Source organism: Oryctolagus cuniculus, chromosome 8 (assembly GCF_051225735.1).
Source record: "Oryctolagus cuniculus isolate XC-2025 breed Fujian yellow rabbit chromosome 8, ASM5122573v1, whole genome shotgun sequence".
Lineage (NCBI taxonomy): Eukaryota > Metazoa > Chordata > Mammalia > Lagomorpha > Leporidae > Oryctolagus > Oryctolagus cuniculus.
The window spans coordinates 38812258-38829029 of NC_142874.1; the positions used below are offsets into that span (position 1 = coordinate 38812258).

The 16772-nt window shown below is 42.2% G+C and overlaps 1 long non-coding RNA gene and 1 pseudogene across 5 annotated transcripts in view; one reads left to right on the forward strand and one right to left on the reverse strand.

Moving 5' to 3' along the window:
* Window positions 1–15307, reverse strand: part of LOC127483244 (uncharacterized) — a 59297-nt gene extending 43990 nt beyond the window's left edge. The window contains exon 1 of one of the 5 annotated variants that reach the window (XR_016211842.1): window positions 15084–15307. This is a non-coding gene — a long non-coding RNA (uncharacterized LOC127483244). The remainder of the gene's footprint in view (window positions 1–15083) is intronic. The other 4 variants (XR_016211839.1, XR_016211841.1, XR_016211838.1 and 1 more) reach the window with 4 other exon arrangements.
* Window positions 1–16772, forward strand: part of LOC138843473 (ATP-binding cassette sub-family E member 1-like) — a 1090710-nt pseudogene that overhangs the window by 991403 nt on the left and 82535 nt on the right.

Here is a 16772-nt window from a genome sequence, read left to right on the forward strand (position 1 = left end):
GACCATTTTCTGGGCCCACCAGCAACCAGCACTCCAGAAAGGCAGGGGGTTGGAGGATCTTCTTTGTACCTATAGTGGTGGCTAAATGGTGGCCCCCAAAATTCAAGTTTTAATCTCCAGAGTATATAAATATTACCTGATATTACAAAAGAATGAATATCACTTTGTATGGCAAATGATGTGATTAAGTTAAGGGTCTTGGAAAGAGGAGTTTATTGTGGATTAAGTAAATGAACCCTAAATGTAATTACATCTGTTCTCATAAAAGATAGACAAAAGGAGTTGATTTTAAAAGATTTATTTTATTTTTTCAAAGGTAGCATGACAGAGAGAGAGAGAAGAGACTTACCATATATCAGTTCATTCTCTGAATGGCAGCAACAACTGAGACTGCATCAGGCCAAAGCCAGGGGCCCAGAGCTCCATCCAGGGGTCCCATGTGGGTGGCAGGAGGACAAATACTTGGGCCATGCTCTGCTGTCTTCCTAGCACACTAACAGGAAGCTGCATTGGAAGTGGAGCAGCTGGGATGCAAACTGGTGCTGTGGCATGGATGCTGGTGCCACAAACAGCAGTTTTGTGCCACAAAATCAGTCTTGACAAAGGGAGTTTTGAGACAGAAGACAAGGAGGCAATGTGATCCTGGGGACAGAGATTGGAATGATGTGGTCACAAGTCAAGGAACACTTGAAACCATTAGGAGCTAGAAGAGGCATGGAACAAACAGTCCCCTATAGACTTCAGAGGGAGCAGATCCCTGCCAACACCTTAATTTTCAAATTTCATTACAGAAATGAACGCAGTAGCTTTGCTTGGTTCATGTGATGTAAATAAACCTCACTGATTTCAAGCTACCAACATGAAGCTCCTAAACACACAGTGGGAAAGGACGCATACACTGGCTTTCCTGAGCTGCCACAGGCCTTGAGTGTAGGCTCCTCTTTTTAATTCCCTTTAAATCTATTAATTGATTTCTATTTTATTACCTTCCTTCTCTCAAAGACAGTGGAACAGGGTATGCTCTGCATTCTGTTATGTCAAATTCACTGAGAAAGATTATGATAAAAAGACTAAAAATTCAGTTAAAATAAACTAGAAGAACTTGGACATTTTCATAAAACTCAACTAATTCAGCCTATTAACTAACTAAAATGACATTATGGGAGCCGCTGTTGCAGCCCAGCAGGTTAAACTGCCTCCTGAGATGGCGACATCCTTTATGGGCACTGGTTCATGTCCTGGCTGTTCCACTTTTGATCCAGCTCCCTGCTAATGCACCTGGGAAAGCAGCATAAGATGGCCAAAGTTTGGGAGACCCAGATGGAGTTCATGACTCCTGGCTGATCCTGACCATCGCAGCCATTTGGTGAGTGAACCAACCAGGGGAAGATCTTTCTCTGTCACTCCCTCTCTCTGTAACTCTGCCCTTTAAATAAAAATAAATAAATTTTTAAACATATGATATTATAACATAAAATATATGAACTACAAACTAAAAGTCTGCATGCACTTAGGCTCTGGTGATTCTGAGCAAATTGTTGACTTTTTTCCTTACATACATGCAAAGTGCATCTCTCAGAATAAGTGTCAGAGAATGTTAGTTATTTTACTATCATCCATATCTGCATCTATGAATGGGTCATGGGGTATCCAGACTGATAGGTATGCCTGTGAGAGCGTTTCCACAAGACATGAGTCTAGTGCATCACCCTTCCCAAGGCAGGTGAGCACCATCCAATTTGTTGAGAGCCTGAATAGAGAGAAAGGAGAAATTGCCCCTTCTCCTAACTTACTGCTTGCACTGGTACTTCTCATCTTCCCCTGCCTTTGCCCTGAAATTTACATCATTGCTTCCCTTGGTTCTCAGACTTTGAACTGGAACTAAATTACACCATTAGCTCTCAGGGGTCTCCAGCTTGCATACAGCAAATCATGGACCTGGTTCTCCATCATCTTGTGAACCAATTCTCAGAACAAATCAATACATGACCAAGATGATGATAGATTGATCAATCGATCAATTTCCTGTTCATTCTTTCTGGAGAACCTTGATTAATACTAGATCACTGGTGAGGATAATGGCAGTAAAAACAAAACACTAATGGGGCTGACATTGTGGCATAGTGGGTTGGACCTCTGCCTGTGATGCCAGCATCCCACATGGGCACCATTTCGTATCCCAGCCACTCCACTTCTGATCCAGCTCCCTGCTGATATGCCTGGGAGGGTGGCAGAGGATGGCCAGGGTGCTAGCAACCCTGCATCCATATGGGAGACCTGAAGGAAGCTTCTAGTTCCTGGCCTTAGCACGGCCCAGCCTCTGTCATTGTGGTCATTTGAGGAGTGAACCAGTGGGTGAATCTCTCTCTTTCTCTCCCTCAATCTCTCTGGCTCTGCCTTTCAAATAAATAAATAAATTTTTTAAAAACAGTATTAATATTAATAATATTAATAGTAATTGTACTAGGGATAGGATAGATGTTTTATTTATTTGCTAAGATAAAGTAAGGAAAGTAAGAGATACAAGACCACTCACTAGGGAAATGTGCAAAGGCAATCATCACATGTCAGGAATCCAGCTTTTAGGGGAAAGAGAAAGGAGTCAGGGGAAGAATACAAAGATACTGTAAAGATAGAGAATAGTGATTTTCACGGTTAGCATGCAGGTGTGTGTGATCCTATGCCTGGCTGGAAGACTGCCTGCCTAGCCCATGCAGGAGGTTAAGAGGATATGGCACACCATGCCTCCTGGGAAAGACCCTGGTTAAGAACTCAGCACACTGGGACCCACACACATGACCTGGCTGCTGGCAGGCAGCAGGGACCCCAGGAACATTCTCCCCACCACCACTTCCTGTTGAAGGGTCTTGTAACTGTCAACTAGGTAACTAGCTCCCAGGTGTGTCTCAGACCCATAAAGATCACCTGGAAGGCTACCTAGGCTACGTGACCTTCAAGCTGATTGGAGAAGTATAGAGGCACCAGTACCTGCTTTATCCTCTAGAATTAGTGTTACCCTGAACTAGCTACTCCTCTTTGCCTGCCCTTTAAAAGCTTGTGCCTGGAGGCCGGCACTATGGTGCAGTAGGTTAATTCTCTGCCCTTGGCACTGGCATCCCATGTGGGTGCCGGTTCTAGTCCCAGCTGCCCCTCTTCCAATCCAGCTCTATGCTACTGCCTAGGAAAGCAGTAGAAGATAGCCCAAGTCCTTGGGCCCCTGCACCCATGTAGGAGACCAGGAAGAGGCACCTGGCTCCTGGCTTCAGACCAGCACAGCTCCAGCCTTTGTAGCCATCTGGGGAATAAACCAACAGAAGGAAGACCTGTCTCTCTGTCTCTCCCTCTCACTGTCTGTAACTCTACCTCTCAAATAAATAAAATCTTCAAAATTTTTTAATTAAAAATATAAATAAAAGCTTGTGCTTGTTAATAGATGGACATGTTCACCAAAACTTGTCTCTAGTGCTTCTTGTCAAAGAACACTGTCGCCCCACCATCCCAATAGTGTGGGCCTCACAGGTAGAGCCCACATGCAGAGAATTACAAAAGAGGTCTAAAGATGACTGTGATGAGGTTGAGCCCTTGTGCTATGCAGCAAGGAAGCCTGCTGCATGAGCTCCCCATGCCCTCCAAATGAACCAAACTAACACTGGAGATGCACTGACAGGCAGAAATAGGTTTTGAGGTAGCCAAGATTTATTCAGGTTTATTCATATCACTGCTTTTTATTTTCACTTAGGCTGGCAGAATTAGTAAAATCTTGAACAGTTACTTGGGTTCCTTATCATTGAAGATAACTAATTATCTTCTAAGGAGTCTTCTTCACTCCTCAGAAGAACAATGAACTGAATTCCTCAAATGGTTTCTAAATACTTGTTCTAAGATCTAGCAAAAGAGAAGATGAAGGTAAATTTTTCTTATATCTCTTTACTCCCTATAATCTTGCTCAGTTTCCTTGTTCATTAGAGAACTAGAACCCTGGGTTCTAGTCCCAGTTGGGGCACCGTATTCTGTCCCAGTTGCTCCTCTTCCAGTCCAGCTCTCTGCTGTGGCCTGGGAGTGCAGTGGAGGATGGCCCAGGTGCTTGGGCCCTGCACCCACATGGGAGACCAGGAAGAAGCATCTGGCTCCTGGCTTCAGATTGGCGCAGTGCGCCGGCTGCAACACACCAGGCATAGCGGTCACTTGGGTGGTGAACCAACGGAAAGGAAGACCTTTCTCTCTGTCTCTCTCTCTCTCCCTCTCTCTCTCTCTCTCACTGCCTAACTCTGCCTGTCCAAAAAAAAATGCATTTAATAAAGGAAAGGGAGAAGTAAGAAGGAGGAGAGAAAGGGATAGAGGGAGAGAATATCATTATGTTCTTGGAATTGTATCTACAGAGCACATTGAATCTGTTAAAAAAAATTAAAAAATAAAATGTCATTTGCTGTGCAGCAAAAAAGTAAAAAGAAGGAAAGAATAGTCTCAGGGGAGTAAAATTTTTGATACTGGCTGGGAGATGTCACCAATTATAATTGAGTATGTTCCTTTTTTTTAAAGATTTATTTATTTATTTTGAAAGATAGAGTTACAGAGACAGAAAGAGATATCTTCCATCTGCCGGTTCACTCCTCAAATGACTGCAACAGTTGGGGCTGAGACAATCCAAAGCCAGGAGCCAGGAGCTTCTTCTGGGTTCCCCACATGAATTTAGGGGTACAAGCACCTGGGCCATCCTCGGGTGCTTTCCCAGGCACATCAGCAGGGAGCTGGATCTGAAGCGGAGCAGCTGGGATTCCAACTGGCTTCTATATGGGATGCAGGCCCTACAGGCAGTGGCTTTACCTGGTATGCCACAGGGCCAGTCCTTTATTGAGTTGGTCTAAGAAAACATGTATTTCAGTCTTCATTCTGATTTGTAGGTTTTTTTTTTTTCAAAGTACGCTTTTCCACCAAGTAATGTAAACTTCACATCAAAGTTGCAGAAATACAATAAATAACACAATATATCCAGTCCCTGTCCTTACTTTCCACCTTCAATCCCTTGTATGAGGGACTTTTTGCAGAATGCATTCTTCAGGCTAATGCCCAAAGTCAACTTTATTTGGACCACAATGAGACTTTTCTATGCAAAACAATGGTATTAGGAAATTTTCATATTTTTTGGTGAATAACTGCCATATGGCATTCAAATTCACCAAGCATTCACCCCAAAATTCTATTGTTAACATGGCCAGTCAAGGATTTCTAAGCAGGATTGAGCATCAAAGTCAAGGGCAGAAACATTTTAGAACAGAGATACATGTGCCTCACCCAGATCTGCTGACCAGCCTCAGCAAGCCATCCCTGAAACTGCCCGGGCTCCTCCGTAAGTTCAGGAACGCTCACCTGGCACCTGTTACTCAGCACTCTGGGGAGTTTTCTGTGGCAACCTTTGCCCTGGAGCCCACAGCGAATGTCCACTTGATAAAGATGACAGGTCTCTTTGAAATAGGATTTAAGCTCTCCCTACACAGTCTCTCCATTCCTCTTCATCCTCTCCATCTCCTTTTTTCCCCCTTACATCTACCTGAGACTTTGTTATAACAACCTGACAATGGGCTTGAAGAGATTGCAAGAACGATGAGAGGAGAAACACAATACACACCCACATGAAGTATCAAAAACATAAAAATAGAAAGCTTCCCTGGCCAGCGCCACGGCTCAGTAGGCTAATCCTCTGCCTTGCGGCACCGGCACACCAGGTTCTAGTCCTGGTCGGGGTGCCAGATTCTGTCCCAGTTGCCCCTCTTCCAGGCCAGCTCTCTGCTGTGGCCAGGGAGTGCAGTGGAGGATGGCCCAAGTACTTGGGCCCTGCACCCCATGGGAGACCAGGAGAAGCACCTGGCTCCTGCCATCGGATCAGCGCGGTGCGCCGGCCGCAGTGTGCCTGCCGCGGCGGCCATTGGAGGGTGAACCAACGGCAAAAAGGAAGACCGTTCCGTCTGTCTTTCTCTCACTGTCCACGCTGCCTGTCAAAAAATTAAAAAAAAAAAAAAAGAAAGAAAGCTTCCCATGAGGTTTACTACTAATTTTGAAGGTTGTGTTCCATTTAATCATCACAATAACACAAAGAAGTGGTCTGCTATAGTTTGAATATGATTTGCCTCCTGAGATCATGCAGAATGTTAAGCCCCAAAGTCATAAGTTAATGATGCTAAGAGGGTAAAAATTTAATCCAATTATAATGATTAGTCATTGGAGACATGCTATGAGAAGGAAGTAAAGCATTGATATAGAAGCCATAGCTGGCTCCAATCACCTTCCGTTTCTGGGTTTGCCTCGTGATCCCTCCTCAGGAAATGCTTTACCGTTGCCACCTGTAGCCCTCACTGGATGCCAAACAAATGGAGCCGCCTGATCTTGGACTGGTACCTTCAACACTGTGAGTTACATAGACATTTTCTCTTTATAAAGTTAGTAGCCTTATTGGTCTCATTATAGAAACAAAAGGCTAAGGACTATATGGTCTATTATCATCGACACAATTTTCCTCCTAGGGTAAGGGCTAGTCGGTACACTGCAGGGTTATGTAGCTACTCATGTGATAGAACTGGGAATTGGGCCAGGCATAGGACTTCAGTAACAACACACTGAATCACAAAGCCATGGTTTGGTGCCATAGAAAGGGCAAGAGCAGCTAAACAAAAGCATTTCAATTACTGGTGTGACAGAGAGGGACAGCAAAAGGCCACCACAATGTCTCACTCAGATGTAAAGTCGCACTGGGGGAAAGATGACTTCAAGAATCATAGAAGGGAGGCTGGCACTGTGGTGCAGTGGGCTAGGCCACCACCTGAGATGCCAGCATCCCATAAGAGTACCAGTTCCACGGCTCCACTTCTGATCCACCTCCCTGCTAATGCACCTGGGAAAGGAGTGGATGATGACCCAAGTGCTGTGCCCCTGCTGCCCATGTAGGAGACCTGAATGGAGTTCCTGGCTCCTGGTTTTGGCCTAACCCAGTGCTGCCATTGTGGCCATTTGGGGAGGAAACCCTCAGATGTAAGGTTGATTTCTCTTTTGCTTTTTCTCTTTCTCTGTCTCTGCCTCTCCATATCTCTGTGTAACTCTCAACTTGCAAATAAGCAAATAAATCTTAAAAACAACAACAACAAAAAGGATCTAAAAAGGGGAACATGGAAGGGAATATCTCCTAATCATCTTCCTATTTGCAAATGCCAAGTCTGGCAAACAGGGCAACTTGGCTCCCACTGTTCAAAAAAATCTGAAAAACCCTTGTACAGGTGGAACCACCACCAGGGACTTTCCAAGACTAATGAACAGTGGGACACAGCAGGTGGCTCTGTTTCCAGAGAGTAGGTAGCTGCAGATAGGTGACCTGAGGAGCAATAAGTGCTGTCCCCATCAAACATCAGAAGACAGGATTTCAGAGTCTTTCCTGGGGAGACAGTGTGCACCCACGAGCAGCACATAGTGCTTCTGCCTTCTGGATCTGCTCCCATCTGAACAGACAGTAAATAATATAGTGATTCATTAAAAGCAGACCTATGAGGAAGACACTCAATTCTTAGGCACATTAGGAGGGAATAGGTTTATGTGGGAAGATGAAGGGATTATATCTGGAAAATGTGTGTCAGGACAGTCCTAATTTTGTAGGTAGGTAAAAAATGTCACCTGACCAAAGGACTTTCTAAATGCAACTTCGAAGAGGTGAAGGTTATTAAAGTGAAATGTACTGTGCTTGTGCAGGCCTTTTATGTGCTGCAGCAACTCATTTCCTTTCATGTTCAAGCACTATTATTAAAGCAAAGTTTGACTAGAATTTCTCTAGCCCTGGCCTCAGAAATACTCATAATCGTGACACAAAAGGCCTGGGTTACGCATGGACATACAACTCTTTCTATTATCAAAAAAAGCAAGAAAATTCCTCAAGAGTGCTCCCAGGACACAAACATCCATTCCTCAGAATGCATACTGCAGTGCAGCAGAGGAGTTTTCCTGAAAGAGAAGGAAAGGAGAGGAAGAAAGGAGAGCACCTGCTTCCACCTTTGCCTTTGTGACTGGCAACCTCTGAAAGCGTGCACGGCTACAATACATTATGAGGCAGATACTAGCTCATCATGAACAGGCTTGGTGCAAAGTACTATTTTTAGTTCTTACAAGGTCACATCTCTGTCCTTGGGAAACCAGACTTAGAGGTCTCAACTCACTTGTTCTCCCCTTCCCCTCAACTTTACTGCCTCTGATCCTGTGGCCAAGACAGAACATGTACTCCTAGTCCTGTCCTGGAAGTGCCAAAGATGGCAAGTTCTTCACACTCTTTATAGTAGACAATCAAGAAGGAAAATGTTGCTCTTACAAGTACTGTCTCTCAAAGTAACTCCAACACATGGTTATATGAAAACACTCCCTTTCCATCTCAAGCAAGGAAGAGAAGATACAATATGGTGACAGAATATCCCATCTTGCTACACAACCAAGAAAAGCAGCAGCAACACAAAGTCTCACAAATTCCCACATCCCTTGGTGTCCCCCAGTTAGTATTTCCAGATGTCCCCTGGAGAGGAATTCTTTGCAAACCTGAATCCTCTTGGCACAGGTCACTAGCCACCAAAAAGTCTGCTTCACTGCCCACCAGCTGGGAGACAAGTTCACCCCACATCTTGGCCAGGTTTGGGCCCAGCCATTATTCAACGTTGACAGTATGGGACACTGTCTCAGTAATAAACTCTTGCCTTTAGAGATGAGTGTCATTGATGAGAAATGCCACCCTCTCAAGGACAACTTAGCTGTTGAAGGTTGAGCTGAACTTGACCTCCATGTGAACCTCATTGCGAGATTCTTCTTTGTTGCTCTAAATCCTGAGGAAATGGGGCTGGAATGCAGAAGTCATGGCTTGAGTTTCATCCTGATTTAAAAGGCAATTCTGTAAGCTCTCCCTGCTGGCTGGCAGCCCACTTGGTCTCTAGTTTACCCTCATTCCTTACAGATAGAGAACATCAAGTATGTGAGGCCTTTCTGGTGCTGCTGGTAGATGCTGGTTGGTTACTGGGAAGGCAAGGGAGTTGTGGGAAACTTCACGCAAACCCCAGAGGTTTGACCCTAGAATCCCTGTTACACAAATAGATCTAGATTAATAACCAATTCCAACAGCAGTCTTGATGTTACTTCATTCCTACAGTGAGCAATTGTTAATTATTTTAGCCTAATAATGGCCTCTATAATAAACCAATGATCAGAATATGGACGAGTTGCCCCTTGAATTGCTATATTCCCAAATGTCTGTGTTATATTATTTCCTGGGAAAATGGTCATTCTCTTTAAATTGCACTTCCTCTTTCTTTGTTTTCCTGCCCTTGAGGAACGATAAGCTTGAGTGCAATTAATCATAAGAACTTAGCAGCTCCCTGATTTATGATAAAGGCTGCCTTCACCTCACTGACAAAACTGCTGCCCAGGAAGACTCTGGCAGGATCTTGAAGGGATGTGTGAGCACTGGTGTGCCCTCTGCACTTCCACACTGGAATGTGCTCTGGTAAATCAAACCATGAAATTAGAAAGTCAGTGCTTACAGCTATTTAGTCTGAAGGCTGACAAAACAAAACAAACTCAATTTGAGCTCTATATTAGCAGACTTGGATCATCAAACCTTTTCCCCAGTATCTTCCTTACCCTGGAAAAAATTCCCATGAGTATAAATTCATACGAGGCCTTCACTAGATTGCTTGACCTTTAGTTGATTGAAAAGGCAAAAAACAGTATCTGGTTGTTCACTAACAGACAGTCTTTCATTCTCATTTCAATGCTCTTCAGTTTATTTCTCAACAAAAAATACTTCTCAATTCTATTTTTTCCCCTTACTTTTTTCAAGTTATCATCCTCAGGGTTCTACCAAGAATCTAATTGTTAGTGAAAGCATCAGGTCACATTAATGGTGGAATAGAAAGCTCAAATTTCTTTCCCTTCATATTATTTCAATGACCCGCATTATTTTTAAATATTTTTTCAATGACCATTATTAATGCAGGTTTCATAATGATGTAATTATCTCTATGGAAAATACTAATAATATTAGTATTGTATTTGAAGTCATAAGTGGGCCAGTACTGTTTTTGCCTTAATAAATATAAAATAGCAGGAAAATCATCTAAATATTTATCAGCTATATTTGCTAGCTAAACTAGAGGAAGTGTCACATAGTGGATAACAGCTAACTTATCAGCTGTGTCAATTTTCTGTACTTTAGTTTCTCCTTATGTAACATAATTCTTATCTCATAGGATATAGATAAGTTCACATATGTGAAGCCCAGTGCACAGTTAAGCCCTCAGTAAATGTTAGCCACTAATATTATCTTTACACCAAACATTGAACTTGTAGAGCCTGAGTCCCCCTTCCTGCTCTCCAATGGCAGCTTTTCTCTCATCTCCTAGCTCCTCCTCTTCTCCCTGTCCCCGCACCCGTCTCACTTCTGCCTTTTATTTCTTCATGCACCAAACATTTGTGGGAACTTAAGATGTGTCAGACCTGTGCTATTTATGTCTCCTGATGCTTCTCCCTCACATTCCTTCCTAACCCTGTCTCACACCTACATGCCAGAAAATGTCAAATCTCTGGGAACTGCTCCTCACCAATGCCCCATTCTCCAACTGCCTCGCCTGTTTCTACTTGGCTGTTGGTAACGACTACCATTTTGGAGTTTTTATGCAGAAAGAATTAGCCACTTGGAACTAGTAGCTAACTAGTAGTCCTTGGAACAACTCAAGAGTAATCATCATCTCTTCAATTGAGGGTCACCAAAGTAAGTAATTAAGCCTGAAATCATATCACTTGCAAGGGAGCCAGACAGAGAACAGAACAGGTACCAAAACTTATGTTCTGTATACCATGGTAGACTATCCCAAAAGTATTAAAAATAGCATATTAGGGATTGATCTTACCACTGCTGCCACCAATTTATCCACTGCCATTAGTGGTAACACCATTTATATAGGCTGCCTCCTCACAAGTTATTACTTTGCATTTTTCTTTCTGACTTGCAAAACATATTTCATCATATACTCATACTAAATCCTACACAAGTTTGTCCTGTAATGCCTCCCAGTCTCAACATTCTTCAACCATCATCACCCTGATGCAAATGCCCCTCACATTCCAGAATCTTAATAATTCTCTACCTCCTGGCTTTATGCATCAAACTACTTTTCATGAGGCTATGTTATTTTTTTAAGTATGCCTGAAGTATTAACCAATCCTAATTCATATTCCATCAAAGTTGATTAGTAAGAAGTTTCACCACTCCACTTTCTTTCCATGTCCAGTTACTTGAATGTCCTCTGTGGTGGAGACATGTGATCATCCATGAAACTCAGACAGATGCCGCTCACAAGGGGATGTAGGTGATTGACACTCCGTAAATGGCTTGGACTCCAAGCACCTTGGCACAAATGGGCATTTGGGTCTCCAACTGAGTATCAAAATGAGAAATGATTTCTTTTTATAGAAAAGATGCCAAATATGTTCTGAAACTCTGATATACACAGACATTTGAGAATTCAGGAAGAGGGGAAAAGCTATGCCTCTTTTTGTAGTTGAAAGATGAGTTCCCAAGTATCTTGGTTTAAATTCCTCTGGAAGCAAGGCCTGGGAGCTGGACTTGACTGCAGGGTGTTTACTGGGATGAGGGAGTAGAGAGAATGAAAGAAAAGAGGAAGGACCAAAATAAGGGTGTGCTGTTGATGTGCTGCCATGAGCAAAGGGGCTTGACAGTACAGGACATCAGAGAAGCACACTGACTCCCACCCTCATGGGTCAAGGGTTGCCCCACTGTTATTAAATACCCTGGACTTTCAGTCCCTGCCTCCAGGCAAGAACTCCTTCTTGGCTTCAGAAAGAAGAAATATTTACTATCCTGGTATTTTATAATTAAATATATTATAATGTAACCATATTCTATGTTATTTTCCTATAAAATATGAAAAGCTTTTATAATTTTGTTTCTGAAATTATTATCTATTTTGATATTGCAACTTTTTATTCATTATTAATTAATACATAACTTTATATTTATTGGGTCCAGGTGATGTTTTGATCTATGGATATATCATTGAAAAAGTCAATCAGGTTAATGTACCCATCACATCACCAACTGATCATTTTTTGAGTTGAGAATATTAAAAATCTATTATATTAGCAATTTTTCAATATAAAATACATCAGTATTAACTGTGGTCAATGTCTGTCTTCCAATTTCTTTTATTTTTTAAACTTGTTTTCAAGTCTTGAATATTTTTTAAGGTTTCTAACATCTTAGCCAAATGGATAAAAACTGCTTCAAAACTGTTTAACAGGAACAAGTAGCTACAACTCTACTCAAAACGCTACCCTTTAACCAATTGAAGATAGATTCTGAGAATTCAAATTCTCTGAAACTGGTAGTGCAGGCCCTAACACCAGGCAACAGCCATTCCCTGTGCCAAAAAGCATGAAGCAAGAACAGTGCAGGGCAAGAAAAAAACAATCAAGGAAATAGAATAACAGGAGCACAATAGAATAGACAGCAGACCAGGAAAAACAGATTTCTATCAATTTCACCTGGTGAAGACACAACAATTTCCTGGTAAAATGAAATTATAAATTAACTTCAGAGCCATAGAAGATTGATATAATCATCATAATTCATTTAGCTGTTTCATTAACTGTTCAAAATTCTAATTCCAGAAAGTGGACTTTCCAAATTAATCTTTGGATGTCTTTTATAAAGTCCAAGTCAGGAACCCTCCCAGACACTGACATAGAAAAGAAATTATTTTAAAACTATGTTACTCAGAATAAATGAGCAGATGAGCCACTCCACATGGTTCTGTCTTGTCAAGGCTTTTTTGTTGTTGTTGTTCTGTTTCCATTTCATAACACATCCATACTAAGTGCTTTGTACTTAGTGTCTTTCTTCCAGTCTCCAGCGTTCAGGTATTTCCAACAGCATTTCTTACTCTCTACCATCCCCAGTAGAGCTTGAACAAATTATATATAATATATATAATAATATATTACAAAATATGTCTACAATTAAAATCTAAAATAGTGATTAGTAGGAGGTAGGGGAGAGGTTGGATATTAAAACCCAGTAGTGTGAAAGTCAGGGGTTCTGGTGTTTGCAGCATAGTGAGTAACAATGACATATACTACTCTGTATAAAGAACTGAAACAGAAAGCTGGTAGGCTTCAAACACAAAACGGAGAGGAGGAAATATAAAGGTTGGTTGCTTGGCCTGGTTGGTTTAAGCTGTGTATACTATTGAAAAGTTGCATAGTATACCTTCAAAATGAGCAAGTATTTGGGAGAGGTATTTGGCGTAGCAGTTAAGCCACTGGTTGGAATACCTGTATCCATTTCAGAGTGCCTGGTTCAAGGCCCAGCTTTGTTCTATGCACCCTGGAAGGCAGCAGAGGCAACTCAAATAGCGGAGTCCTTACCACCCATGTTGGAGACCTGAATTGAGTATCTGGCTCCTGACTTCATCATGGCCCAGCCCCAGCCCTTGTGGACATCTGGAGACTGAATCAGCAGATGGGAGCTCTTGTCTGTCTCTGTCTCTGTCTCTATCTCTCTCTGCCTCTCAAATAGATAAAATATATTTTTTAAAAATGTGCAGGTATGACTTGTTAATCCAAAACTTTAAAGTAAATTTAAAAAAGAAGCACCAGTTGAATACAGCCAAAACTAGTATGCATGGAGTTGCCCATGTGCAAAGAAACTCACTTGCATAGGCATGTCTGCAATTCAGAATCCACCCTGGAAATTTTGATTGAAGTTTATATTTAAACCGCTCTTTATTTCATTGTCCTTGGACCTTTAACCATTACAGAGATAGCTTCTCATCCAAATTAACAAATGTATGGCAAAAAATAAATAAAAAATAAAAACCATTGTGGACACAAACTTCAGAGATCTAAATGTACATTTACTCACTAATCTTTTGATATTGGACCAACTTTGTTAACTTAGAAGATGGAGATAAGGCTCTCTGATGGCAATCCATCTGGGCTTGTGAATTATTTTTCTCCCAAATGTGCTGGAGTTTCCTCACTGTTTTCAATATCACAGCATTCGAGGACTGGGAGACCTCTGGATCCTAAAATTTTGCTCATGCTCCATTCTCTTATATTGATGTTAATTCAGTGCCTTCCACTCTATCAAAATCTAGTTTCAAACTCATTTCCTCAAATGTTGACATAAATCTCTCCTTTACGAAGCAACTTCTTCAGTCTATTTACATTCCATTGCTCTGAATTTCTCCAGGCTGTTGAGTTTATGCCTCCTTCCCTTGTGTGTGCATGTTCTGATTTGTGGACAGCAGATCCTACAGGATAGCAATGGACATGCATTGCCAGCAGTGTTTCAGACTGCTGGTCTGACATCTGTTTCAAGGGACAATATTAATTTAGTGGGGCAATCTAGGCTTTTTAAAATGAAATTAAATAGAGTAGGAAATATCAAAGTGCAACACAAGTAATGAGGGCATGATCATGTGAACTGTGTCACAATATCAAAGGTATTTCTTAGTGTAGATCACAATAACAAAAATTTACAAGCCATTGATTAAGATAAATGCTGCCAAATAGTTATTAGCTTGCAAATGTTTTTTAAAGAAAAGGCATTCCTCAATATAAAAATTACATCTCTTCATTTGCATTGTTTATAAGATATTAAAATACAGAGATAATTATCAATACATATTTGTGCTAGTCATTATGGAAATAAGAGAGAAAAATACTCAGTTCTTTTCTTCAAGGAGTTTATAGAGTAATGGAAGAAACAGGTTAATGTGAATGTTAATTTAATGTTTTATACATAAAATCAGGAAGCCATTATAAGAAAGTGCTCCTTTGTCTTTCAAGAATTGGTTTTCAACTCCCTAAATCTTGAAAGGAAGAAGGAAGGAAGGAAAGAAATCATAAAAACACAAACCCCTAATCCCCTAAACTGTAAGAGGGTCACACTGTTAGCTAGCACTTCCAGGGCTATTAAGCCAACGTTCCATGTGAACAGCAAGTTTCATGTCAGGTTACTCAAAGGAAACTCACTTGGACTGACTCACCTGTTCATTAGGTTTCAAATTCTTACGTGTTTCATGAAGCCATTTACCCTTTTGTGTCCTGATGCCCATATCCCTACGTGGACCACCTCAGTTCAGTTCCTCACTCCTGTTCCTAGCTCCAGCTTCTTCCAGATGCTAACACTCTGCGGCAGTAGTGATGGCTTAAGTAATTGGGTTCCTCCACCCCTTCGGAGAGCTGTGTTTAATTTCCGAAGCCCAGCTTCAGCTCCAGGTGGGTGTCATTAAGGGAATTTGGGGAGTGAACCAGTGATTGGGAACTCTGTTGTTTTTTTTGAGGGGTTTTGTTTGCTTGCTTGCCACTCTTTCTCTTTCTCTCCTGCTTACCCCAATAAAAAATAAAACTTTTAAAAGAAGAAACACAGCACATGACTCCCACTCTTTCCAGGAACAGCTGTAGTGTAGGAAATGCACTTTCTGTCTCAAGTCAGCTCCTAGGACACAGGCTGAGGTTTGAGTGCAGGTTGTTGACTGGGTAGTGACTGCAGGAACAGTGCTTGTGAGGGGAGATAGAGGCAGATTGGGACACAGGTGAGGATTTTGCCCTGCACAGCAGTGCACAGACAGGCCCCACCGCTCCAGTGGCAGCTCTGGTGCTGGGTGGGATCCTCGGAATCCCCCACAAGTCCCAGCTTGTGTGCCCATCGGGCCTGATGGGGCTGCCCCCGGGGGGAAGTGTAGCCCTGACAGAATCCCTAAGCCTAGGTAAGCGTCCTGAGAACAGCACAGCTGAGGGCTGTCAGCGCCAATCTCAGGGGCTGGGCTGTGAGAGCCGTGCCCCTAAAGAGGAAGGTCAGGGGCGCCAGAGCATCTGCGAAACTCCCCTGTGGAAGACTCAGTTCCAGTCCCCACCTGGGCATTCATCATATCTACTCTGATATCGCCAAGAGTCACCATACACACAAGAAAGATCGAACTCTTTTTTTTAATTCCTTCCTAACAATTATGAGTCAACTAATAACTCACGTGAAAAATACGACAGCTACCTACGAACAAAAAGTAAAACAGATCTTTCTCTTCTCCACAACTGAATTTTTTGATAATTCCAGCCTAACAAATGTGTGTATTTTAAATTTATCATTCGATCATGGTTCTGAGAGCAAAGGATGGGTGAGAGGATCCCCCATTTAGGAATGTCTTATCTATGCCCCCTGCTGGGATACAGCACAGGAGTTAGTCAGGTTGTGGGGTAACAGGTAAAAAGCCCACAGTTGGAACCTGGAAAGAAATTTTCTATCTGAGGGTTGAACTCCAATTGTTCAAGTTTAAGACTATAACTTATATTCATACCCAGAGTGAGGCTTCAGACACTTCTCTATCAAAGAAACCTCAGCACTACCCGAGGACAGAATCCTTTAAAATGATTTCTGAGTTCACTCTAACACTTTCAGAAGTTGAGAGCTCAGAACTCTACAACATATAACATAAGAGAAATCACTGGGTCTAGGAAATTTTCACAGGTAGCTTTTTCTGTTTCGTGCCCAATACTCAGAGAACGCAAGTGTGACACTACTAGTTCATCAAACCTTACATGCTTCCGTGTTCCCAGCAAAACTGAGCTCCTCATGCATGAGGGTGAGGCCCCCGTGGCTCCACACCCGGCCACAGGGGTTGGGGTGGGGCCTGCAGGTGGGACCTGCCTGTGGCTGGCAGCAGCAGGACAGTTGCCAT